This window comes from Eumetopias jubatus, unplaced genomic scaffold (genome assembly GCF_037043125.1).
Source record: "Eumetopias jubatus isolate StellerSeaLion01/CBP00866 unplaced genomic scaffold, mEumJub1_p1.0 scaffold_159, whole genome shotgun sequence".
NCBI lineage: Eukaryota > Metazoa > Chordata > Mammalia > Carnivora > Otariidae > Eumetopias > Eumetopias jubatus.
Window position 1 is genome coordinate 46,827 of NW_028274965.1, and position 26,995 is coordinate 73,821.

At 47.3% G+C, this 26,995-nt stretch overlaps 1 protein-coding gene and 1 pseudogene across 7 annotated transcripts in view; one reads left to right on the forward strand and one right to left on the reverse strand.

The window, feature by feature from the left end:
- LOC114200634 (protein FAM156A/FAM156B) overlaps positions 1–18,949 on the reverse strand; it is a 49,366-nt gene extending 30,417 nt beyond the window's left edge. For 2 of the 7 annotated variants that reach the window (XR_015767524.1, XR_015767523.1), the window contains exons 1-2: positions 18,684–18,918; positions 10,531–10,693 (exon numbers count right to left, since the gene is read on the reverse strand). The gene's annotated coding sequence lies outside the window, so the exon portion shown is untranslated. Of the gene's footprint in view, positions 1–9,331; positions 10,052–10,177; positions 10,275–10,530; positions 10,694–18,683 lie in introns of those variants that run through there. The other 5 variants (XR_015767522.1, XM_028092857.2, XM_028092859.2 and 2 more) reach the window with 5 other exon arrangements.
- Positions 3,639–4,414, forward strand: LOC114200633 (transcription initiation factor TFIID subunit 9-like; annotated as a pseudogene).
- Positions 18,950–26,995: the final 8,046 nt, after the last annotated feature.

Sequence of the window (26,995 nt, forward strand, 5' to 3'; positions counted from 1 at the left end):
GACATCAAAGCAAGACAAAACGTTTTTAAGAATATAAATTACAGACTGTGAAAAAAAATAAAGGGAAATATCACTATAGAGTTCAGAGCCTAGAAGGGAGAGCCATACTGCTCAACATCAGTTACAGGAAGGGCTGTCCATTATAGACCCAACAGAAGACTAATCAACATGATAGAACCTCAATTCCAGGCCCCAACACGGCATCGCCTACAAGACAGCAACTACCCTTGCAACTCAGCCGATGAGAAACTGTCATCATTCTGAACTCCTGCTTTTTGTCCAATGGACTTTTGTTCAAAACAACCCCTTCCGACTTCCTCCTTCTCCATAAAATAACATTCCTCTCCTTTGTTGGACTTGCCTAGGATTTTGCCTTAGGTTGCTCGTTCCAATTTCTAATTCTCCGCTATTCCTGAACAGACCCATTTTTTTGCTGGTAAAATAACTGGCTGTTTTACTTTTAAGGCTAACAAGAGCAATGCAACTCATGAGCACAGATGCAGTAATCCAAAATAAAATATTAGCTGTTTGAAACCAGCAATATATACAAAAGATAAAATACCATAGTGAAATGGCATTTGCTCTACGGCTTCAAGATGGGTTGAGTGTTTGATAATCAATCACTCTAACTGACCATAATAACAGACTAAAAATATATGAGCATCTCGACAGATGCATAAAAAGCATCTGATAAAATGTACCTCATAAAAACTCCTAGCAAATCAGGAGTAGAGAGGGGTTTCCATCTTAGTCTCTTAGGGTGGATGTAACAAAACTACCATAGACTGGATGAGTTACAGAAACAAGAGAAATGTATTTCTTACACTTTCGGATGCCGGGAAGCCCAACATCAAGGTGCCAGCAGATTCGGCATCAGGGGAGGCCCTGCGTCCTGCCACACAGACTGCTGACTTCTACTCCTCACACGGCAGGGGGGCCGAGGGAGCTCTCGGGGGTCTCTTTTATAAGGGTGCTAATGCCGTTCGTGTGGGCTCCATGCTCATGACCTGATCATCTCCCAAAGGCCCCACCTCCAATTACCATCATACCGGAGAAAGGCTTCACTATGAATGTTGGGGAGATGGCAATATTCATTCCGTCTATGGAAACATCCTTAAACGGATAATTGGCACCTACCAAAAGATCGAAAGCTAATGTAATCGTGAATCGTCAAGGTCTGAATGCTTCCCTTCCAAGACAGCGAACACGGCAAGCATGTGTACTTTTGCCACTTCTAGTCAATAGTTTACTGGCTGTTCTAGCCAATAAAAAAGTCAAGAAGAAAGAAAGAAGTAACACAGTCATTATTCACAGGCAAAACCTGAATCCATAAAAAGAATCCACAGAAAAGTTACTTGAATTAAGAGGCCAGTTTAGCAAAGTAACAAGATACAAAATCAGTATGCAAAAGTCAATTGTTTGTATATACCGGCCATAAACAATCAAAAACGGACATTGTAAAAAGCAACACTACATAGTATACTACTAAAAAACAGGAAAAGGGAAGTGTGCCACCATCGTCCCCACTCCCCAACTACAGAATTGTGGCTCAGAGGTTTTGAAGCAGAGAGCTCCTCTCAGAGGAATGAATTCCATCTGCAATGGAGTGTTTTGAAGGTTAGGCCTAGGGGCACTTTCAAAACAGTGGAGGCCGTGGGGTAAAAGGCAACCCCGGAGGAGACTGGTGGAATTCCTGGACATAGAGGATCAACTGTAGGCTGGCTGGATTACCTGACACAATCAGGGAGAAGAGACAGCTGGAAGGAGCCTGCCTAGGGTCGGAACAAAATCCCAGACACTAACCTTGACAGCTGGCCCTTCAAAGGAGCGGGGATTTCAGGTTCAGGTTCAGATTATGAAGCAATATAGCCAGGGCACTGTTGAAAACAGTAGAAGCAGCCCCCAGTTAGCGGACCTGGACAGCTGGGTTTGGTCAGGGAAAGAGACAATCAAAGACAGCCCTGCCCAAACCAGTCACCCCAAGGTGACAGTGGGCATACCCGTGTCGGCTCTCCCTGAGGAGTCAAATCTGAAGCATAACACAGCTAGGATGGGGGGCGAGGCTAGGGGGAGAGTAAGGAGTGAAAACAGACTCTAAATAAACCAGCCAGACACTAAACAACTAAACAAGCTAACAGCAATAACAAATCCAGGAAGGGGTGTGACGGTCCAGTACCCAGAACTGCTATAATATTTTAGACGGCGGTGTAGCAACCAGACTATTTTAGATTGTCAGGTTTCCAGACAAGAAAGAAAACTTAGGATACATGCAAAGAAACAGGGAAGTATGAATAAGCGAGCAACAGAAACTGCCTGTGGTTGCAACCAGATGTCAGATTTGACAAGGAATTCAAAGTTGCTGTTATAAATAGGTCCAGAGAACAAAAGGAAACCGCAATCAAAGAAGTAAAGGAAGGTATGATGAAAATGTCACATCAAATAGAGAATAACAATAAAGAGAGAACAATTATCAAAAAGAACCAAATAGAAGTTCTGGAGTCAAAGAGTGCAATAACTGAAGTCAAAAATTCACTCAAGGAGAGCGACAGTTGTTGAACTACCAGAGAAAGATTTAGCCATCTTGAAGACAGGCATATAGAGATTACAGAATCTGGAGAAAGAGAGGAAGACAAATGAGGAAAATAAACTGAGCTGCACAGGAATGTGGGACACTCTTAGGAACGCCCACAGAGAGGATGAGAATCCCACAACACAGACAGAAAGGAGCAGAAAAAATATTCAAAAGGAAACTGCCTGAAAGAAACTAAAGGAGCTCCAGACAGGAGAAACGAGAAGAGATTCAGACATATCATAGGAAAAACGCTGAAAGCCGAAGGCAAGGAGAAACTCTTGAAAACAACAAGAGAAAATGACCCCTCACTTACGGGGGCAATCCAATCAGATTAACAGCAGACTTCTCAGCAGAAACAATGGAGGCCAGAAGGAAGTGGGATAATCATTCAAAAGGCTCAACAACCAAGAATCTCATATCCCGTAAACTCTTTAAAAATGAAAGCAACACTACTGAATTTGTTCCTTAGTTCTAACGGTTGTTTTGGTTTGGTTTGGTCTTTGTCAGAGTCTTCAGGGTTTTCTACGGATAAGAGCATGTCGTCCGAACCTGGTGGGCATGATGGCTAAGTAAAATAAAGCAGACACAGAAAGACAAACACTGCGTGATCTCAGTTATACATGCAATCTAAAACAGACTCTTAGAAGCAGAGTGCAGAACAATGGTTGCCAGGGGTTGGGGCAGGGGTAAGTGGGGAGGTGATGGTCAAAGGTCCAAAGTTCTAATTATGCCAGAAAAACAGGTTCTGGAGATCTACTCTACAGCACAGTGCCTTTAGCTGATGATACCGTGTTGTAGACTTAAAATCGCTAAGAGATGATCTTATGTTAAGTGTCCTTACCACTAATGATGATAATATAGTAACAACCACACCAACAAAAACAAACGGGGCTAGACGCCCGGAGCCAGCGCGGTGAGGACCATGTTGCTTCCGAACATCCTGCTCACCGGTACACCAGGGGTTGGAAAAACCATGCTAGGCAAAGAACTTGCATCAAGATCAGGACTGAAATACATTAATGTGGGTGATTTAGCTCGAGAAGTCTGATCAACGGATATCGTGGAGTCTGGCAAGATGGCTTCTCCCAAGAGCATGCCGAAAGATGCACAGATGATGGCACAAATCCTGAAGGATATGGGGATTACAGAGTATGAGCCAAGAGTTATAAATCAGATGTTGGAGTTTGCCTTCCGAAATGTGACCACAATTCTAGATGATGCAAAAATTTATTCCAGCCATGCTAAGAAAGCCACTGTTGATGCAGATGATGTGCGACTGGCCATCCAGTGTCGTGCTGATCAGTCTTTTACCTCTCCTCCCCCAAGAGATTTTTTATTAGATATTGCAAGGCAAAGAAATCAAACTCCTTTGCCATTAATCAAGCCATATTCAGGCCCCAGGTTGCCACCTGATAGATACTGCTTGACTGCTCCAAACTATAGACTTAAATCTTTACCAAAAAAGGCATCTACTTCTGCGGGAAGAATAACAGTTCCACGGTTAGGTGTTGGTTCAGTTACTAGCAGACCAAGTACTCCCACACTTGGCACACCAACCCCACAAAACCATGTCTGTGTCAACTAAAGTAGGGACTCCAATGTCCCTCACAGGGCAAAGGTTTACAGTACAGGTGCCCACTTCACAGTCCCCAACTGTAAAAGCACCAATTCCTGCAACATCCGCAGTTCAGAATGTTCTGATTAATCCATCATTAATTGGGTCTAAAAACATTCTTATTACCACTAACATGGTGTCATCAGAAAATACTGCCAATGAATCATCAAATGCGCTGAAAACGAGAAGATGATGATGATGACGATGATGACTATGATAATTTGTAATCTAGCCTTGATGCTTGTAACATGTACACTTGGTCTTGAAACCATTGTACTGAGATTAAACATGCATGCTGGGTATTTTCAAGTTGTGTTGTAGAAAACTTAACTGGCATTTAATGAGTAAATATGGTTATCCTTTCCAAAAAGAACAACAACAACAAAAAAACAAATGGGGTGGCAGGAAACTGTGGGAGGTGATGGCTACATCTACGTCCCTGATGGCAGTGATGGCAGATATCTGCATACATACTCGTCAAGTGGTACACATGAAATACATGCAGCTCTACCTATCAATCATACCTCCATAAAATGCACCTCTTTGGCACCACTAATCACGGGGGTAATTTTTATGTTTCTGTGTATGATGGTTAGATGAACTATTCTCTTCTGATTTGGCATAAACGCCACGAAAACACGGAAGTGTCTTTATTCATTCTATCCCCCAGGCACCCAACACAGTGTCTAGATAGTGGTTGGGAACTTGGTGAATCACAGTTAAATGAATGGAGTCTCCCCGTGTTTGTGTGTCACTCACTCACTCTCTCTCTCTCTCTCTCTCTCACACTCACTCTCTCTCTCTCTCTCACACACACACACACACACACACACACACACACACACGGTCGCCATCATACTCATGCAGATCAGTGAGCAGTGCCTGGGCACACACCCTGACCTGGATTAGGAGGTGGAGGAGCACCAGCAGTTTTGCTGGATGGTGGCTCTGAGCTTCCGTAAGGTGAAGTAGCATGACTGTCAGCGGGGCTAAGAAGCTTTCTGAGTCTAAGGTCAAGGCTGAGACCTTTGTGCCTTCACACACTCAGTGTCCCCTTGTTACCGCCAATGGTGGGTCCTCAGACTGCTCATCACCACGCTCAGTAATTCCCTCCCAGACCTCGGGCCAGGGCGCTCTCTCCCCACAATAATGGAGCACGCTACTCTCTTAGCAGAAAAGCAAGGCCAGAAAATAGGTTTTTTGCCGTTCGTCCCCTCCTGACGTGTTTTCTCACCTTTTATTCACTTCCATGGTTCTCCTTTGAGTCTCCCAACCCAACCTGCTAATTCCCAACCAGTGACTACAACACCTGTGCATGCGCCTCACTGGCGATGTAGGCGTCTATTGGAGGAGAGCTGGATCTAACTACTGGACGATGTATTTTCTTTCTGCTTTCTCATCTGAATCTGTAAGCTTCCAGACGTCAAGAAAAGTACTCCAGCTGGCCCACAAAAGGAGAATGCTTCAGGTGAGGATGCCACTCTCATGCACAGCGTGGTGCAAAGCAGTGCTGCCTCATAAGAACCACACGCTGCCCCGCTGCACCGCAGGGGCCAAAAGAGAATGAAAGCCTAAGAAATCTTAGTGCAGATCCCTCATCTCAACGGCACAACCGTCTCCTCTCAGGGACATGCAAGCTGTTGTCTAGTTTGGTTTGGTTTCAGCCTGCATCCTCTGGGGCGATTTCATAGCACTTGCAGACCTAGCTAACCTTCCATCCAAAGCTCTCTGCTTCCCCCGCTGCTCCTCTCTACTGTACCACATCGCTCCTCTCTGCATTAAATGCCCAGACTGGGTTTTCACCTGGCAAGGGTATCAAAGCCGGAGTCTTCATAAAAACGACTTGAAACTCGTACCAGAGACACTGGCTGTGCAATAAGAATGAAGATACAGCAAATCAAACAGTGAACAAAATGTTATTTGCAAATTATCTAGCATCTCACACTTAGGGTAAATGACTTAATGTGGTGTACTCTCTTCCAGGCTTCACGCTATGCATTTTTTAAATTATGAGATTGGAGTGGGGAGGTCATCTACACTCTTTCATCTGCTGTTTTGTTTCCTAACGTTATACCATAAACTACTGTCCATCATGATAATGACGATGAGGATACTGATGCTGACGTCCACATGTACAGACCTTGATATGTACCAGACGCCCACTTAGTGATGTGCCTAGAGTGACTTGTCACCCCACAGGGTCTCATGCACTGAAGAGACATCATGTTCAATCCATACCCAGATCCAGTGTAATCAGATTAAGTTGCTGCACACGTTCACCTGTCTTTTGAGCCAGAGGACACCGGACACGGAGGTGCACTGCAGTTTAGGGCCAAATCCCACGTCTCTTTATGTTTCTCTCTGACCTGGGTACCACCACCCTGACTCTGCCCTTGCTGGCTAGGTGGCTTTGGGTAAGTTACTTCCCCTCTTAACCTCCACGTGTCTCAGTTTCCTGGTCTGTAAACAGGGCATGTCAACCTTAAAAATACTTACCTCCCAGTGTTGCAGTGACTAGTCAATGACTTAAAAAAAATTCTATCTGTAGGGAAAGAGCTAAAAACAATGCCAGGCCTATAGTAAGCCTCCTGACATGTGAGCTTCTATTCCTATGTCTCTTTACTTCTGCTTTCTGCTTGCGCCCCTCATCCTCCCCTCCTGTTTGCCACGACTTCTCTCTTCCTGCCCCCAGTATACCTTCACCTCGCCCTCTCCCTTTCCCTCCCCACCGCCCCTTTCCTCAGACTCTCCAAAAACACCGTTTACCATCTCCTCATGATGGAGCTCAGAACATATTAATACATCGGCCTTTTGTTCAATCAATAATGAATATTAGTGGAAGAGAAAAATCCACACGATAAAACAGGCCACGTGAGAACTCCATGAGAAATAAAGTCTTACCGATGACAATTTGACCTAGTAACCGTTTCATAGCGTTCCCAGATTCACCCGTGACCGTCTGATGCAGGAGAAGTGGATTCAGTAGAACTAAGAGCAAGAAAAGGAGCCACGTGATGAGGTTCTTTGGCCTTTAAATTTCACTCTTTGACATGATCATGCAAATTCACCGACTCGTGTTCTATCCTTATCCAGTGACCACTTACTTTTCCAACCATCGTACAAGACGTACAAACGGGTCATTTGGTCTAATTTCCTAGAGAAGTTTCCACTCGGACTTCATAATCACCCATAAGGAGAGCTGAATACTCCCTATGCTGAGAAACATACGCCCTCCCCTGTGCCCCCGCCCCCGACTCGATTCTGGAGTCCCTGAGGAGCTGGCGTGATCGTGCCAAGTCCCTCCAGTGAGTCAGAGGTAGCCTCGACACCATCTGTCCGGAACACACTTCAGGGAGATGTGGGAAGGACAACAGGAACAGCAGCTAGAAATGACTGACAGCTCTCCACATGCCAGGCGCTGTCCTGACAACTTTCCTTATCTTAACATAGAAGGTGCTCTAAACGGCCCCAAGCAGCAGCTACATTTACCACTAACTAGCGTTTCCATGTTGCTACAGGAAACGAGGTTCACGGACGTTAGGGAACGTGCTCAGTGTCGCCCAGCTGTAAGCGGTGGAGGCACAGGTCTGAAGGCGCTGTGGAAAACTCACCCTGCTGTGTATTTGTTCAATCAATGGTAAGCTCCAATGGCCACTGCAAAATATTTAGAATAACGGCTAACCCAGACCAGACTGGTTTCATAGCATGGAACCGCGCAGGAAACAGAAATGTGATTTCAACAGCAATCACGTAGATGGAAGCTCGACAGGATTGGATTCAGGAGACTTTCTGCAAACAGTACTCTCAGAGCCTCCTTAGAACAGCAGACAGCACATCAGTCTCCTAGCCAAAGGCATTGGGTTTGTGCACCAGAGAAGGCACCAAAGTGGTGTCGCTTCCGCACCCTCACAGTGGAGAGAGAAGCCTGGCGGCAGGAAAAACAGGACCATTCCCCTGCTCCAGTAGTTCCCAGACAAGCTGTCCACATGAGTCAGAACCCAGGAACTTTGAAAAAATGCACATGCTGGGGCGCCTGGGTGGCTCAGATGGTTAAGCGTCTGCCTTCAGCTCAAGTCATGATCCCAGGATCCTGGGATCGGGCCCCACATCGGGCTCCTGGCTCAGCGGGGAGTCTGCTTCTCCCTCTCCCTCTGTCTCTCCCCCTGCTCATGCTCTCTATCTCTGTCTCAAATGAATAAATAAAATCTTTTTAAACAAATGCACACACTCTGATCCACACCCAGTGAATCTCATTTAGTGAGGCCACAACGGTGCCCTAGACTGTGATTTTTAACTCTGCCTAGGAAACACTCAAGAACTTTATTAAGCCCCTTTGGGAGCGAGCCTGTCTCCAAGGTAGTGACTTTCTTGACAGACACGCACATGAGAAGACCAGCCTGAAAGCAGGCAAGAAGACGGGACATAATGAACACGGCATGAGAGGCAAAGCAAGGGCAGGGCAGTGCATTTTCTGAGAAGACATCATGACCCCGCTGGCCTTTCTTCCTGAAGGCTTCTGTCTATCTCAAAACCCTGTTCTTTGGGGCGCCTGGGTGGCTCAGTCATTGGGTGTCTGCCTTTGGCTCAGGTCATGATCCCAGGATCCTGGGATCGAGCCCCGCATCAGGCTCCCTGCTCGGCGGGAGGCCTGCTTCTCCGTCTCCCACTCCCCCTGCTTGTGTTCCCTCTCTCGCTGTGTCTCTCTCTTGTCAGATAAATAAAATAAATCTTAAGAAAACAAAAAACAAAAAACAAAAAACCATTTTCTTCAAGGCCAGTGGATGGGGATGGTGACAGGAGATGACATTTAGATCCCACGATGGCATGGGCTTTTCTCAAGGACCATGTAACCCATATGATGTGAGGTTACGCGATCTATTATCCCCACCTCCTCTCAGCCTTCGGCTCATTCTCGCACCCACACTCCATTCCACATCAGCCAGGAGCAACCAGAACTTGGGGCCAATGTCTTCCCTTCCCCTGCCAGAAACCTGCCCCTGACCTTAGAAGATCGTCTCCCTCTTCTTCTTGTAGCTGTCCGTCTGTGATCTCATCTGCTGGCCCAAACAGGACAGTAGCTTCAAGCCCAAGCCCAAGCCCTAGCCCAGCCCCCACGCCCCCACCCCCACCTCCCGCCCCGCTGTCCGCACGTGGAAGGGCTTCTCATCAATGAAGAGAAGCCCAGGTCCAGGAGCTAAGAGCCATGACTACCACAAAACCATCCTGGGCACTGCCATCCCATGGCAGTGGTGACCCCTGAAACAAAGCTTTACCTCACACCCTAGCTGTCCCAGAAACATTTTCTCATCACAGTAAGCAGACAGAAGAGGAAGGTGCCCGGAATCCTTCCTGGGGGGTACTGTGCCCTACTCCACGCTGCCACACTATTTCCTCTGACCAAATGCAGGCAAGGACCACAACATTCCTGTCCTTCGGTTGTGAATACGAGGCTTTGGGGGGAGGGTACCTGCATAATAATACTTAATATTTAAACCAAAATACTGGCGCATTTTGAAAAGTTCAGAGGGCAATTTTGATTGTTGAAATGATGAAAGGGAGGTCCCGGCATTTAGGAAGGGAAAGTTGCAGGGATGCAAACCTTTTTTGCAGAGACTTCAGTACACTGGATTTTCCATGAATGTAACTTCCCTGTAAACTGAGGGAAACTGGCATGTTGTTTTACCTGGAAAGGTACCAATAACCCTTGACCGTTTTGGAAAACACATCAGCGAAAGCCATTCCCTTCCTGGCTTTGAGTCTGCGACCACATGCCAGTTATCACTCGGTAGCTGCAGCTGTGCATGGAGGAGACAGGAGGAGGGGAACCCAAGTGTACGGACCAGATGCAGCTTCTGCAGGACATGCTGGGAAAGGACGGGAAGAATTCAGTGGGAGACGTTCATCGTGTGATCTGCCAGGAGTGGCCGAACGAAACCAGCTTAACCACTGCCACTTTGCTTCCACGTCTGTCTCCCTCACCAGACTCTTACCTCCTTCTTGGAAGGTTGGACACACACCCAGTTCATCGTGGTGTCCTCAGACCGGAGGCCCCGACACTTAGCAGAAGGCCAGTCCACACCTGTGGAACTGAAGGAAACCGGGAATGGCTGGACCCCGCGTCAAAATGACGAACCACACGACAGAACCATGTCCAGACTGAAGCACGTCAGGCTGCGGAGGGCAGGACGCAAGTGCCACAGGCCTGTCTTAGGACCCCTGCAGCAGGGTCCCAGCAGCCTGCGGTACTCATCTCCCATTACATCCCTCAGGGGTCCCAGATTTGACCAGTTAAAACAATTCTCACCAACCATAAAAGTCTAACGTAGTAAAAGAGAAAACTTACTGCTTAAGTGTTTGTCTGAACCTTGTTTTTAGCACAAATTCAGGCACAGCACACTCTGGTCGGGAAGCAGAAGCAGACCTGAAATCTTCCAGGCTGAGGCAGCGGCAGGCTAGGCAGAGCGCGCACACACGAAGTGTAATCGCAGAGGGCACATGTGACACTCCTGAAACAGAGTTTACAAGTGTTAGGGAGCCCAGAGCTGGACACACACGAATCAGGCAATACAGCTCACCAGGGCCTCGCTGTGGCCTCCCACCAAGGGATCTTCCCCTCCAGGACTCCCCGTCTGAGCCCTTGCTTTCAGAGGGCTGCCTGGAGGCAGTCAGTTCCAAAAGTATGGTCTGTCCACACACCAGTTCACCTCCTTCCGAGGGAGGAGGTCACGTGGAAGTGCTGCGCCGGCAAAGCCCAAGAGCTGGGGCCACGCCTGCTGTCCCACAGTCCCAGCTCTGGCAGGTGTGGCTGCAGGCTCAGCAGCCAGTTTGCATCCAAGTGCTCACAGCCACTTGGAAAGACTGCACTGTGAGTATTTCTTCAAAACAAAATAGACAGGGGGCGCCTGGGTGGCTCAGTGGGTGAAGCGTCTGCCTTTGGCTCAGGTCGTGATCCCAGGGTCCTGGGATGGAGCCCCGCATCTCCCTCTCCCTCTGCTGCTCCCCCTGCTTGTGCTCTCTCTCTGTCAAATAAATACATTTAATCTTAAAAAAAAAAATAAACAGTTTCCAGGAACAGTTTGGACACACAGAGGTCATTAATGTCTTTGCTTCCTCCCTCTGCCTCTCCCCAGGTGCCAGGTTTGCGTTTTCTCCACTGTTACAAAATCAGTGTGTACGATTCTGAAATTGAACTTTCACATTTCTTTACTTATCCCCTCCTCTCCTCTAAACCTTCTGTATGGAGGGCCTGTTCTCAAAAGGGACAAAAGCGTTTGCATAGGAAAAACCTACTGCATAACGACAAAGACTCGTGATCATTAGGAACTGTCAGGATGAAATCCTGAATTTTCAACATTTTCAAAACGGGTTTACATCACCTCCTGCCCCTTTTGTCTCTCTCATTCATGCAGCGACCAGGCTAGGAAAGGTCGTTCCCTTGCTGGGCGCAGCTGCATTGAACAGCGGCCCTGCCTCACATCTTGAATCAATTTTCTCAATGCATCCAGGCACCAACAGCCACAATGTTCGAAGCCATTTTGAAATCCTCCCTTTTCCCCTCTCACTGAAAGTTTATGGAAACTGCTAGCAGTAAACTGACACTTACCGGTGACCACACAGGGACCAGGGGGCTTCCTGGTTGGAATGGGGGGAGGGCCAGCCACAGAAGCAGTAAGCAAGGTGAGGAAAAGGCTGGAGTGCTTTTCCCCCCACGCCGTCTTTGCCTCTAGTTTACAGAAAGCTTTTTCCGGCTCAGGGAACTGATTAAATTTGTTTCCTCCCACTTGGGAGGAGAGAGCAAGTTAAACTTTCAACACTTTTGGCTGACCCAAAGCTCACCTTTGGGAAGGTCTGTATCCTCTTCCCTGGCCCTGAGAAAATCAAGCCCCAAGTCATAAGGTGGCTACAACAGTTCAGCTGCTGTTTCATACCGTGGGTATATCCACAGTCACTGGGCACAAACGGTTCATCATCTCTACCGCATCAGCCTTCCCTTACTCAGAGAAGCCTTTCAGCACATTTTAGTGAGGCAGGGTCTTCTCGCTAGTGAGTCCCACGGCTACCACCGCTGTTTCCGATGTCCCAAGACCACCCTTGGTTTTGCTGAATCCCCAGGAGGGCCCAAAGGACTCAGCCCACAGTCATCCTCCGGGCTAAGATTTATTACAGCAGAAGGATACAAAGCAAAATTACTCAGGGGAAAAGGTCCCCTGGGTAACATCTGGAGGAAACCAGTGCAAGCTTCCAAGAGTCCTTTCCCAGTACAGTCATGCTATTTGTACCTCCAGCCACAAATCATGGTAAGTCACACAAAACGCTGTCTACCAGGGAAGCTCATGGCTAACACTGTGTCTGAGGTTTGTTTTGGGGGCTGGACACAGAGACACACTCTGCCTAGCACGTACAGAGATTTCAGATTTCCAGAAGGAAAGCAGGTGTTTAGCATGAAACATATTGTTTGGACAGTTTAGGAAGAGTAAAGCATCCTGCTCGGGTAGGGAATGGTGGGAAGCCTCCCAAAATTCAAGTTCCCGGATGCAAGGTAAGGGCCAGCATGCTGATCTCTGCAAGGATAGTGGTTTCAGGCCTGCTATGTTAACTCTTCTCTGCACAACACCCAACAACAACAGTGCTTCAAGATACATCACCAAGTCAGACAGAAGGGAAGGATAAATGAACAAATCTACAAATGGTAGCTGCAGAGTTCAACAGATGCAGAAGGTGTGCAGAAAGAACAGGAGAAAATCAGCAATATGTGGATGAACTGAACAACACCGTGAACTACCTGGACGTAAGCGACAAGTGCAGAACCCTTCCCATAGCAGTGGCAGAATATATTCTTTTCAAGGGCATATGGGAGTTTCACCAAGGTACCCTGCATCCTGGGTCTTAAAACAAATATTACAAGTTTTTTTTTTTTTTTGAAGATTTTATTTATTTATTTGACAGAGAGAAACACAGCGGGAGAGGGAACACAAGCAGGGGGAGTGGGAGAGGGAGAAGCAGGCTTCCCGCCGAGCAGGGAGCCCGATGCGGGGCTCGATCCCAGGACCCTGGGATCATGACCTGAGCCGAAGGCCAAATATTACAAGTTATAAAATAGTTGAAATCATACGGAGAATGCTGCCTGAGCAAAAGAGAAAAACTACGAATATGTAAGAAAAAGTGGAGAGGAAAATCTCCAAACACAAGGAAATTATACCATACGCTTCTAAATAATCCATGGGGCGTGCAAAGGGCAAGTCTCAAGGGAAATTAGAAAATATTCTGGATACTAACCCTTTATCAGATGAACTGAATGGAAATGAAAATACAAGATATCCAAATTTGCAGGATGCAGCTACAGCAGCGTTGGGCAGTAAATGTACAGCATCAAATGTTTGCATTAGAAAAGAATCAAGGACCCAAATCAATAATGAAAGCTTCCCCCTTAAGAAAGTAGAAAAAGAAAATAAAAATAAACTCAAAGCAAGTAAATACGGGAAACAGACATTAGAACAGTTATCAGGAAAAGAATAATCATTGAAACCAAAAGCTGGTTCTTTGAAAAGGTCAATAAAATTCATAAGTTTCTATCCAGACTGACACAGAAAGAAAGGAAAGATACAACACTATGAGGAAAGAAATAGGTTACAGACTCTACAGTGAAAAGATTCTAACAAATAACTCTACGTACCTACATTCGGCAACTTAGATGAAACAATCAATTGCTTGAAAGAGACCAACTATTAAAATTCAACCAAAGAAAAAAAAAACCACCCAGATTATCTGAAAAACATACATCTTATTTAAAAATTTTTATCTTTTAAAAACTTTCAGGAAAGAAATCTCCAGGCCCTGACGGTTTCTCTGGAAAATCCTACCACACGTTTAAGAAACAACAACAATTCTATACAACCCCTTCAAGTAAACAGAAGACAGGGAACGTTTCTTGAATCATTTTATCAGATCACCATTACCCCGATACCAAAATCAAAGACAGTACTAGCAAATAAAATTCAATAATATATCAAAGGAATAATACAGCATGACCCAGTTGGGTTTATCCTGGAAAAGCAAAGGCAGTGCAGTATTCAAAAATCAATGAATAGGGGCGCCTGGGTGGCTCAGTTGGTTAAGTGCCCCACTCTTGGTTTTGGCTCAGGTCATGATCTCAGGGTCTTAGGATCGAGCCTTGCCTTGGGCTCCATGCTCAGCAGGGAGTCTGCCTGTCCCTCTCCCCCTGCTCCTTCCCCCCACCCCACTCCCGTGCACTCTCGCTCTCTCCAAAAATAAGTAAATAAATCTTTTTAAAAGTCAATTAATAAATCAATTATATTAGCGTATCAAAGAAAAAAACACATGACCATATCAATTCATGCAGAGAAAGCATTTGACAAAATTCAACAGCCATTCATGATAGAACCATTCCACAAACCAGGAACAGAAGGGAGTTTTCTTAACCTGGATTTAAAACATCTTACAAAAATACCTACACCTCCCATCCTACTTAATGGAGAAAGACTACATGTTTTCTCCCTAAGACCAGGAATGAGGCTAGGATATCCACTCTCCCCTCTGTTATTCAATATTTGCTGGAAGTCCTAGCCATTCCAGAAAGGAAAGAAAAAAGAAAGATCAGGAAGGAGGAGATAAAACTGTTCCAATTCACAGATGACATGATGATGTACATAGATAATCCCATGATATTAAACAAAAAACCTCCTAGAACTAGTAAGTGCATTCAACGTTGTTGCAGCATACAAGCTCAACACAAAAAGTCAAGCAAATTTCTACATGCTAGCAATGAACAATTACCTAACAAAACAAAAAGCAGAAATCACTGGCACATATCACTTAAAATAGCTTCCCCCCTCAAATCTAGCGAAACATACACAGGACCCGTATGCCCTCAACTACAAAAGGCGGAGGAAAGAAGTATAAGAAGGCCTGAATAAATGGAGACACATACTGTGTTCATGGGTTGGTAAAGTCAGTACAATTTAGATGTCAACAGGTCCCAAAGGGATCCATCATATTAATACAATTCCAATCAAAAATCCCAGTAGGACTTTTTTGGAAATATACACTGATTACGAAGTTTAGGCAGAAAGGCAAAGGAAGCAGAATAGTCAAATAATTTTGAAAAAGAAAAAGGAAATTGGAGGAGTAACACCGATTTTATGATTCACTATGCAGCAACAGCCAAGATATGGAAACAACATCAGTGTCCATGGAGGGATCAATGGATCATGAAAATGTGCTATAGATACACGATGGAATATTATTTGGGCATAAAAAAGAAGAAAATCCTGCCTTTTGCAACTGCATGGATGGACCCTGAAGGCTTTATACTGAGATAAGTCAGACAGAGAAAGATAAATACCTTATGGTGTCACATATGTGGAAATTTAAAAAGCAAACTCATAGAAATAGAGATGAGAATGGTGTTTGCCAGAGGTTGGGGGGAAACGTTGGTCTTCGGCACAAAATTCCAGCCAGAAGATGAATAAGTTATGGGGATCTAATGTATATAGACAGCATGGTGACTATCATTCACAATACTGTATTAGATATGGAAAGTTAAGAGAGTAGATCTTACATGTTATCACCACAAAAAAAGAAATGGTCATTATGTGAAAGAACAGAGTGTTAACTAACTTTACGTAGTAAATATTTCACAGTGTATACATGTATCACGTCATCACCTTGTATACCTTACGTTTACTTATGTTATATATCAACAGTATCTCAATAAAGCTGAAAAAACAAAATTATCGCCAGTATGTTCCAGTGGGAGCCCCTTTGAGCAATTTTGTGTGTCCTTCTGACAGCAGCCAATCCTTCCTTGACCTGTCCCTTATAACTGGTACCACAAGTTGAGCCAGGTTCATTTCTCCTTTCCCTCTGCCATCCCAACACAAACGCGTATGAACATCTGTATCTATCAGTCTCCGCATATATGCACACATACATACCGAAAAGCATGAGTTCACATGGAGACCTCCAATCCCAATGTAACACCTCAGAATTTGTTTTCTTCCCTTCTGTATTTGAAACTCCCTTTTCCGAAAGTGAGAGTCATGTCTCCCAGTATCTTTTTACACATTTACTGAGTTGATGAATCCCACTGTATATAAGCCACCCCTCCTGCACGACAGAGGCCCACCCTCACATGCTCTGCTGAACCACTCCCTGACCTCGACCTCCATACACCACTCGAGTTAGAATCCTTGAGCCAGTTAGCCTTCTCCCCATCCGACCCCCGGGGACATCCTCCTCACCACCTTGGGCTCTGTCCCCAGCGCAGCCTGCTCCTATGTATGGATGCCCTTGTCACTGTGCCTGGGCTCTGACTCCTCAAGTATGGGATGCCCCTACACACACACACACTTGCCTTGCTCTGTAGCACCGAATGGCTTTAGCGCTGAACTGCTCAGGCACAGAAGAGAAGAGAAGGGAAAGAAAGGGGAGGGGAAGAGGTGAATATATCTCAGTACCATCAGTTAATTAAGGTGAACTGGGCCAAATCTGGGCAATATCATGAAGCCAGTGCTTTTGTTTCCCCTCACTGCTCTCCAGCTTCCTCTTCCTGCCTCTCTTCTCTAACCCTGTTCTTTCTCAGTCCTGACCTCCATCAAGTGTAGAAAGGTAATGAGGGTCATGATTCCCGTACGATCATTTACATCAGCTGGCTGGCTGACATCCAGGGTGGACGGCATCCACCCTGCGGCTCTGACACTCAAGCCCTCTGTCTCTCGTGGCGGAGCACAAGGTTTCCCCCTCTTTTAGCAATTTCAGGTGTAAGCAGGAGAGCAGATTCCGTGCGCTTCTCGGAGCCTTGGGTCCTCTGTCTGTAAAATGGGGATGAAGACCACCTCCCTCACAGGTTGTGGGAGAAACAGACACAGCAACACCAGACACCTTTCAATGAGCTCTATGTGTCAAACCCAGCGATGAGGGCTTTGGCCAGCATCACAGGACTCCTTGATATCCAGGAACGCACCCAGTGGATTTCCCCTCAGCACTGTTGCACCTGCTGTACCTTCTGCCTGCAATGTTCTAACAATGCAGGTGGTTCCCCGGCCTGCTCCTTCACTTCCTCAGGCCTCTGCTCAGTCATTACCGTCTGAGGGAGTCCTTCCCTCATCACCCTGAATAAATAACAACATGCTCCGCACATACTCTTTCCTCTAACCGCCTTATCTTTCTATGTAGCACTTGCCACCCTCTGATAGTCAACATATATTCACTGGCTAACTCTATGAAATGCGAGACTTTGTCAGTTTTGTCCTGTGTTGTATTCCAACTCCTAGAAAAGTACTCAGGCACACAGCAGGTGATCAGAAAATTCTTGGGGAAGGACGGCTGGGAGTCAGGACCCTGACACACACTTCTAAGTTGCACAGGTACCCTCCAAGACAGGCACTGGCCCCATTTTATTGATTGTGATCCATATTTAGGCTTCAGGAGACAGGTGACTTGCCCAATGACACAAGCAGGATTTGGGGCTCTGGGCTTTGGAATCATATCTGCCACGTTCCAAAACCCTCGCTTCCTGGACAGAGACCTCACAACCACAAAGGTCAAAGATTTTACTTCTGAGACACAGACCCCAAACAGCTCAGATACCCAGCGACAACAAAAACAGATCACTGAACACAACCTAAAAAAGATCCCCAAAATCTCTGCACAAAGAGCTCACAACTTGAGTCACAGACTCCCCAAAGCAACAGAGATCGTACACACGGAGACAACTCCCACACGCCAACAGACCAACGTCTTCCCTCTAAGGACACAAATTAAAAAATCTGCTCAGCTACGTCACATCCTAGAGAGCCTCGCAAACCATGCAGACACCTCCCAAGCCAATACAAAGACCTCCAAAAACAGAAAGACATTTAGGTTCAAACAACTCGGAAACATCACAGAACCTTCAGATAAAGCCCCCAGACAAATCAGAGAACCTACACCTTGGACACAGACTTCCAAGCAGCTCAGATCCTTTACACCTTAAGACAGTGCCCCCCACCCCAGGCAGCTGAGAGACATCACAACTTGAAACCCAGAATCACAAACAGCTCAGAGATCTCACACCCTAGGGTGCAGCTGCCAACATAGAGATCTCAAACTCAGGGACACCAATGCACAAAACGCTCAGAAAGTGCACCCCCAGATATACAGACACACACAGCCTAAAACACCTTATCCCATGGCGTACACAATCCACTCAGACAGCATATCCCATTCACTCAACAATCCCCCAAAAGCCTCAGAAAGATCAAATGTACCCAAACTGCATCTGTACTGACCTATCTGTAGCGATACACATCCCCAAACTGCCTGACACACTTTACTTCCTAGGCAGGGACGCCAACCAAGCACACAGACCTCGTCCTGGACATTAATTGATTGCATCTGGAGGACTGACGGCACCGCGCCAGACGCGCCCAACTAGGCTTGTGACTGGGTTAGGGCTGAACAAGACTGAAAGAGCTCACGTGAAGACGGCACACTCACCGCGCGCGTCCGGCGCCAGACACTGGCTACCAGCCAGCTGTTGCGCCGAACCTCGCCACCGACTAGGGCAGCATCTTCAGCCCCTCGGGGCAGTCGGTCGGTGAGCAGTTCAACTCGGAGAAAAATTCTACACTCTGAAAGGCCACACACACGGACACACACAAACACCACACACACCCCTCACCCTGAGTTCCAGCTCTGCAAGCGTCTTGCCCGTCCCAGCCAGACGACCAATAGGAACTGGGTAGGCGAGGACGGAGGCGGGGACTAGGAGGTTTAATTCGGAGGCACCGTGCGCCCCGGAAGGGTTTACTCCGGCCATCTCACCGGAACCAATCGCTGCGTAGAAAGCCTCTGACCCCGCCCCCCACAGTGGAGAGCCAATCCCTCGCCCGGTTGTTGCTCAACTGGACGTGACCATGTAGAGACGGAGGGGTGGAATCGGCGAAGTGAAGGGAAGGCTGCGGCCTCCCACCGGGTGTCCACTCGGGCTCAGATGGGCCAGGAGAATGGAGTGGAGCGGGCGGGAAGGGCCCGGCGGCGCTATTAGCGCCTCCGTTGGGAACCGTGGCTGATGCAGACCTTCGGTGTTGTCACCTACACAATGGATTGTTCCAAAATCGGACGCCCCCTCCCTAATGGTACCTCCCGGCGAGGACGGTCCTACCTCCTTGCCCCGGAGAGGTACTTCCAGAGACTCTTCCTGTTCCATCTCGAGCGCCCCTTGGTGGTGCGAAGCTGGAATGGCTGCTTGAAGCCCGTGCCCACGGGCCGTTCCAGGCTGGCCCCAGAGGGAGGGAGGGCCGAACCAGGATGCAAACTCCACAGCTCGCTGCAGTCTTGGACTCGGGGGAAAAAAATCTTCCTGAGCTGAAATTTACCTCCCTCCAGTGGCCACCATTGTACCAGGGAGCGTTGCAAGCGTTTTTTGTTTTTTTTTGTTTTTTTTGTTTTTTAATGTGCTGGGCGTTGTGCTGGCTTGTGTCTCCCTGGGCAATGCAGAATGGGGCTAGTGGGGGAGCAGGGGCAGGAAGGCTAGAGCACAGGACTGGGGTTAGAGGCCTGGTGTGGGGCAGGCCTCTGTGGTTGACTATGAGTAATAGGTCAGAGGGATAGCAGGATCTTTGGTTCTGTTAGGGAAGGGGCCATCTCCCAGGAGCCCCAAGGACACTGAGAAAGTGAGATAAAGACCTCCGACTCCGTCACCAGCCTGTCACCCGTGAACATGTTCCCTAGGAGGATCCTTTAGCCTGTGTAGCTATGTGCCTCATCACAGCCTTGCATTTATTTACTCATTCTCTCATTCGTTCATTAATTCCCTCCAAATTAGGTGTCAGGCAGTATTGTGGCTGTTAGGAATACAATCGAACGGACATAGAAAAAAAAGAAAACCTTGCTCCCACAGAGCTTACATTCTATTGGGATCATACAGCACAAAAATGTAAGGAAGTTGTCAGGTTTTGGCAATGGCTGCGATTAAAAATTAAATCAGAAAAACGAAATAGAGGGGTCAATTTCTAGAAACAGGTCAAGGAAAGTCTTTCAAAGCATGTGATCCTTGAGCGGACACCTAGAGGACATGAATATCTGCAAGAAAAGTATCCCAGACAGAGGTAGAGCCGATGGAAAAGTGCGAGAGTGGAAATTCGTCCAGGGTGTATGAGGTACAGTGAGGAGGCCAATGTAGCTGGCTCAGCAAGGCTGAGGGAGAGAGGTAGGAGATGAGGCGGGAGGCCAGATCCTGTAGCACCTTCAGGGCCTTGGTGAGGACTTTGATTTACTCTGTTTGAGCCCTGGAGGTTTTGGTTTGGGGTTTTTGTTGTTGTTGGTTGGTTTGGTTTGGTTTGTTTTGTTGTTGTTTGTAGTAGAAAAGCCCCTCAGGTTCTTTCAGAGGCCAGAGGCCCAGGCCACCCAGTGTATGGGGAGCAGCTCTCTGCTTGCCCCAGGAGAGAACTTCCCTTCTACGCCTCTGCAGCTGAACATACCTTCCTTGGACAGTTCCATAGACTCATGAGCAACCCCCCACGGTTCCCCCATGAACATCCCTGTCAAAGGATGATAGCCTCAGGAAAGACCAAGCAAGGGCCCTCTGGCATGAGTGAGGTCCCACCCAGGTGGGTGGGCAACAGAGACAAAGTCACAGGCACAGAGAAGCCAGAGAAAGAAGAGCATTAGAGAGACCAGGACCGAGAGACTCTCTGGCCGCACACTGTCCCCACTGAATTAGTACCCACCTATGGGCCCCCAGCTCTGCTACTGGATGATGTACGTGCCTGTCTCTCCAGAGCAAAAGAGGCACCTGACGTAATAATTCAGCTGCCTGTGGTCTGGCCCTCAGTCACACCACCTTGTCCTACATAGGGACTCTCTGCCCCTAAGGACAAGGACACGTTTCAGTTATGGGGAGGCATATGCTGTACGCACGGTTCCTCACAACCCCTCATGCCCTTGACTGCCCTCCTGCTGATCTCAGTGCCCAAAAATGCTGCAAGGAGGGAAGCTAAGGCAGGAATCTCTAGGTTTGCTTGAGGCTTTGTGCAAATTGATGCACTGAGGTGCTTCCCTCACCTCTCTACCTTCCACCACCACCTCCGCATTTCATACCTCAAGTACTGGGCCGGGGAACAGGGTGTGTGCGTGAGAGACAGAGAGACATCCTGAAAGTGAGTCGGTTACAGGGTCCTTGTGGCCCTGGGCAACCCTCACCCTTCCCCCTTCCTAGTCACCCCCTACCAGGCCTTGCTGTGCTGAGTTCTGCCTGCCTCCTTCAAAGAGCTTAAGTCACATCCACTTCCTCCCTCCTCAAGAGCTGAGAGTGCCCTTCCTCCCTGGGCCTCAGCCCCCTTACGTGCAGACGATGACCTTCTCCTTAGGGGTTTGTCAATTAACTGAGTTAGCACATGTACATAGGTTTGTGACAGCGGTTGGCCCCTAGCAGGGGTGGGGGTAATGTTAGCAGATATTCCTTTTACCTGTATTGTTACCACGGGCTCCTAGGAGCTGCATGGGACTGAGGAAAGGCCCTCCCTGAGGATGGGGACACTAAACGTTCATTCCTGTGGTAGCGGGGCAGGCGTGGGAGGCAGCACGGCGAATGTGAGCTCCCAGGCTAGTGCTGAGAGCCCTGTGAGCGTGAGGTCCATCCTGCCTTCCTCGCAATCACGTTCTCAGATGCAGATATGCGAACAGCTCAGAGACCCAGCTCTCTGGACAAAGACCCCCCTTCCCCCCACACCGAATAGTTCAGAGACCTCATACCCTGGGATAGAGACTCACAAATCGTTCAGACTTCTCTCAACCTAGACACCAGCCACAAACAGCTCAAAGCTGTCACAACCTGACAACATAGTGTCAACTGGCTGAGAGGTTTCCTAGTCCTAGTAACAGCTGCCCTTCTGCTCAGAGGCCTTGCACACCGACTCCCAGAGCCTACGGGCTGCACCCTGTGACACAGTGCCACGAATTTTGAGCTCAGGGCTGCTGTGAGGGCAGTGACAGGGAGTCTCTGTTCCGGCCACCCAGTGGGGGAGAGGCCTGGTGTCTTGCCCTCCTCGCTGTCTGCAGTCACACCGTGTCATCCGGAAGTCAGGTTCACCACAGGGCTGGGGAGTTCTCTGGGACCGAAGGGTTCTGAGAGTGACCTCTCAGGTCTGGATCCTGGGGATGCCTGTTATCTGACCCACCCTGCTCACCTCTGGTCATAGTGACTTCTGCATCCTGCCCCTTCGGGTCTTATGGTGATCTTAGATCCATAAATGGAAACCTGTGGATCCTGTCATTTCTGCCATCTCTTAGCACCCACTGTAGGATACTGTATCCTGCAGAGTGGAGAGGCCTTTCCTTCTCACTGCCTCTGGCACTCCCCCCCTTAAATCCCTCTGAACGGCCCTGTCGTTTCCCCAAACCGCCTCTTCTGCTGGCATCAGCTACACCCTCTCTCTGCAGACACCTGTCTGCTCTGCTTGCACCAGGCATCCCCTTCCACCCCCGAGCCTCTTTAGCTCCCTTCCCCAGCCGTAGTCACGGGGCCTCAGGTACACCCGTCTCTACCGTTTTCATCCTGTCAACCAGCACCCCAGCTCTGCCTCAGAGCACCCACTCAGGACCTTTCCTTCTCCCTTGCAAGTGCACAACGTTGTGCAGGATAGATCTCTTTCCTTCATCACGCAGGGGTCTCTCCTAACGTCCTTGTTAGGGAGGAACTGAAAATTCTCCAGGATGCAGGTGAAACTCCAGCGCCAGACTGGGAGTCCCAGGCAATTCCCCAGGGCTGAGAGTAAAGGGAAGGTTTTCTTAGAGGAGGAGCTGCGGTGAGTGTCCCTTCAGGAGGTGGGATGACGCTGTGCAGGGCTGGGTCTGTGAGCACAGAGAAGGGCCCCTGGGAGGGACTGGGGCTGCATGATCACATTAGTATTCCCATGGCTGTCCTTATGGGCTTTTTAGCCTCTGGCCAGCCATGCCCCAAGGCAGCTGGACAACCCGAGTCTGTTACCTGCTTTGTCTCGGCCCAAGTGGCCTCGCTGGTGACCGGGTTTTCTTCTAAGGGGGCCTAGTGAGGATTAAGTGAGCTGGCAGCTAGGAAGTTCTTAGGACGCTGCAAAACCGATCAGTGATCACCTAACACTCAGAGCCAGGTGCATGGGGTGCTGACTCCTAGAGTGATCTCACTAAACCCTGCATGGATGGGCCAGCATCTTCAGCCCTGTTGACTGGACAGTGGACCACTCCTGGAGACCGGCTTGGACTGGTCCTTCAGGCCTCCACTGCAAATGCCCAGCCATGGACCATAGCGCCTGACCATGTGAGCACAGGTACCGGGCTTGGGGCTCCTTCCCTCGGCCTTGCAAGAGCCAGAGCTTGCTGTCTTTGGGTGGGCCACCCAGAGCCACCCTGGATTCCAGCCTGCCTCATCCCACCACCAGCCACCTTCCCCTTGGCCACCTCCTGTATCATTCAGATGTGTAGGAGGTGGCATGGCCAAAATGGGACTGGAGTGGCAATGTCCTAGAATGGGTGTCTGCCCGCAGCCGGGCTAGCAGTCTGGAGTGCAAGATAGCATCATCGTCACCTCTGTCAGAAGCTGGGGCTAATCACCCTGGGGTGGGGTGGACTTTCCTGCCCCTGCATACACAGTATTTGTAGTGGTTGTGGTCCATCTCTGTACCCACAGTGCTAAGTCTCGCAGGGGATAGTTTCATCCTCATACCTCATCCCCGGTACACCCCCAGGAGGTGAGACCTCAGAGGGGCTGTTTCTCACTTAAGTCCTGTGGATCATTCTCGTGGTTCTAATGCTAAGGTAAAACTTCAAGATCACCTGTTGGTCTTGTTCAAACATGACTGCTGGGCCCTACCCCCAGAGTTTCTGATTCAGTGTGTCAGGGGTGGGGTCCAGGAATTTTCATTTCTAACCAGGCTCAGCCTCCCTCTCATATGACTGAGTGGACTCGGATTCTCATCTCCCTCCACCTCATTACTAGTGGACCAGTCCTTTCCTGTCTCTCTCCCTCCTCACCCCATAACACACCCAGATGAAGAATCTTATCCTTAGACCCTGAAGATCTTGATGAGGTCAAATTTGTAAGTGTCTAGTACTCTGCATCAGAGCTCCTGCCCCATGAATGATGTGAGAATGCCAGTCAATACACTTTCCCTACCCTGGACCAGTGATGAACAGTATCATGGCACCATCTATCAACCTGAAAAAACCTTGCAAAGCTAGGCTCGTGAGGACAAGGACTGTTTTTGTTCAATATCCTTAGTCTCTGTAGTGCCTAGCACATAGTGGGCACTGACTGAATGCTCACTGAATGATCTTTTTTTTTTTTAAAGATTTTATTTATTTATTTGAGAGAGAGAGAATGAGAGATAGCACGAGAGGGAAGAGGGTCAGAGGGAGAAGCAGACTCCCTGCTGAGCAGGGAGCCCGATGTGGGACTCGATCCCGGGACTCCAGGATCATGACCTGAGCCGAAGGCAGTCGCTTAACCGACTGAGCCACCCAGGCACCCTGAATGACTGATCTTTGACCCAGTAATTCCTCTTAAAAGAATGTATAATCAACACCCACATGAACAGAGCTGTACATTCAAGGAAGGTAGTAGAATTCAATCAGGAACAACCTCTAACTGTCCATTAATAGTCAGTGATCATTGTATGGTATCTGAAAGATGAAGGGCTCATCTTTTACCATGGAAGGCCCACTGAGTTTGGAACTGAATGACAGGACTAGTCTATACTGATCACAAGGTTCTTCTTCAGGACATGCTGTTAGTGGTGGAGAGGGGGCAGTGAAAAAATGGGAGATGGTCATAGTAGGACCTGGGGTGAATTTGTGTGTGTGTGTGTGTGTGTGTGTGTGTGTGTGTGTGTGTGTGTATGTGATGGCTTTAGTCATTTTGGTCAGTTTAACTATATTAACTCTTCCAGTCCATGAATTCAGGGTGTAGATGAAAGATCTCAAATAAACAATGTAACTTTACATCTGAAGGAATTAGAAAAAGAAGAATAAACAAAGTCCAAAGTTAACTTAAGGAAGGAAATAAATGACATAAATGAGGAGAAATATACAGCATAAAGTCTTGGTAGAAACCTTCAACAAAGTATGTATAGATGGAAAATTCCTCAATATCACAAAAGCGTTATACAAACGTCCCACAGCTAATATCATCCTCAATGGGGAATAACTGAGAATTATTCCTCTACTGTCAGGAAAAAGACAGTGATGTCCATTCTCACCATTACTATTTAATACAGTACTAGAAATCTTAGCCTTAGCAATGAGACAACAAAGAGAAATAAAAGGCATCCAATTTGCCAAGGAAGAAGTTGAACTTCCACTATCTGTAGATGGATGACATGATACTCTATGCAGAAAATCTAAGGGGCTCCTGGATGACTTAGTTGGTTAAACATCTGCCTTCAGCTCAGGTCATGATCCCAGGGTCCTGGGATCAAGCCCCACATCGGGCTCCTTGCTTAGCAGGGAGGCTGTTTCTCCCTCTGCCTCTGCCTGCCGCTCCCCTGCTTGTGGTCTCTTTCTCTCTGTCAAATGAATAAATAAAATCTTAAAGAAAGAAAACCTGAAAGACTCCATCAAAAAATTGCTAGAACTGATAAATGAATTCAGCAAAGTTGCAGGATATAAAATCAATGTACAGAAATCTCTTGCAATAGCTGGTGCAGCCACGCTGGAAAACAGTATGGTGTTTCCTCAAAAAGTTGAAAATAGAGCTACCCCACAACCCAGCAATTGCACTACTAGGTATTTACCCCAAATATAGAAATGTAGTGATCAGAAGGGGCACCTGTACCCCAATGTGTATAGCAGCAATGTCCACAATAGCCAAACTATGGAAAGAGCCAAGATGTCCATCGACAGATGAATGGATAAAGAAGATGTGGTGTATATATATATAATGTATGGAACTAGAGGGTATTATGCTAAGCGAAATAAGTCAATCAGAGAAAGACAATTATTGTATGATCTCACTCATACGTGGAATTTAAGAAACAAAACAGAGGATCATTGGGGAAGAGGGGAAAAAATAAAACAATGAAATCAAAGATGGAGACAAACCATAAGAGACTCTTAATCATAGGAAACAAACTGAAGGTTGCTGGAGGGGAAGGGGGTGAGGGGATGGGGTAACTGGGTGATGAACATTAAGGAGGGCATGTAATGTAATGAGCCCTGGATATTATATAAGACTGATGAATCACTGAACTCTACCTCTGAAACTAATAATACACTATATGTTAATTAATTTAATTTTGAAAAAAGAAAAGATATCTGTAGCATTTCTATATACTAATAATGAAGTAGCAGAAATCAAGGAATCAACCCATTTAAAATTGCACCAAAAAAAAGATACCTAGGAATAAACCTAATCAAAATGGTAAAATATCTGTACTCTGAAAACTACAGAGCACTTATGAATGAAATTGAAGAAGACACAAAGAAATGGAAAAAATTCCATGTGCATGGATTCGAAAAACACACATTGTTAAAATGTCTGTACTACCCAAAGCAGTCTACACACTTAATGCAATCCCTAAGAAACACCACCAGCATTTTTCAGAGAGCAAGTACAAACAATCCTAAAATTGTATGGAACCACAAAAGACCCTGAAGAGTCAAAAGTAATCCTGAAAAAGAAGAGCAAAGCTGGAGGCATCATGATTCTGGACCTCAAGCTATATTTAAAAACTGTAGTCATCAAGACAATATGGTAGCGGCACAGAAACAGACCCATAGATCAATGGATCAGAATAGAAAACCCAGAAATGGACCTACAGCTAAATGGTCAACTA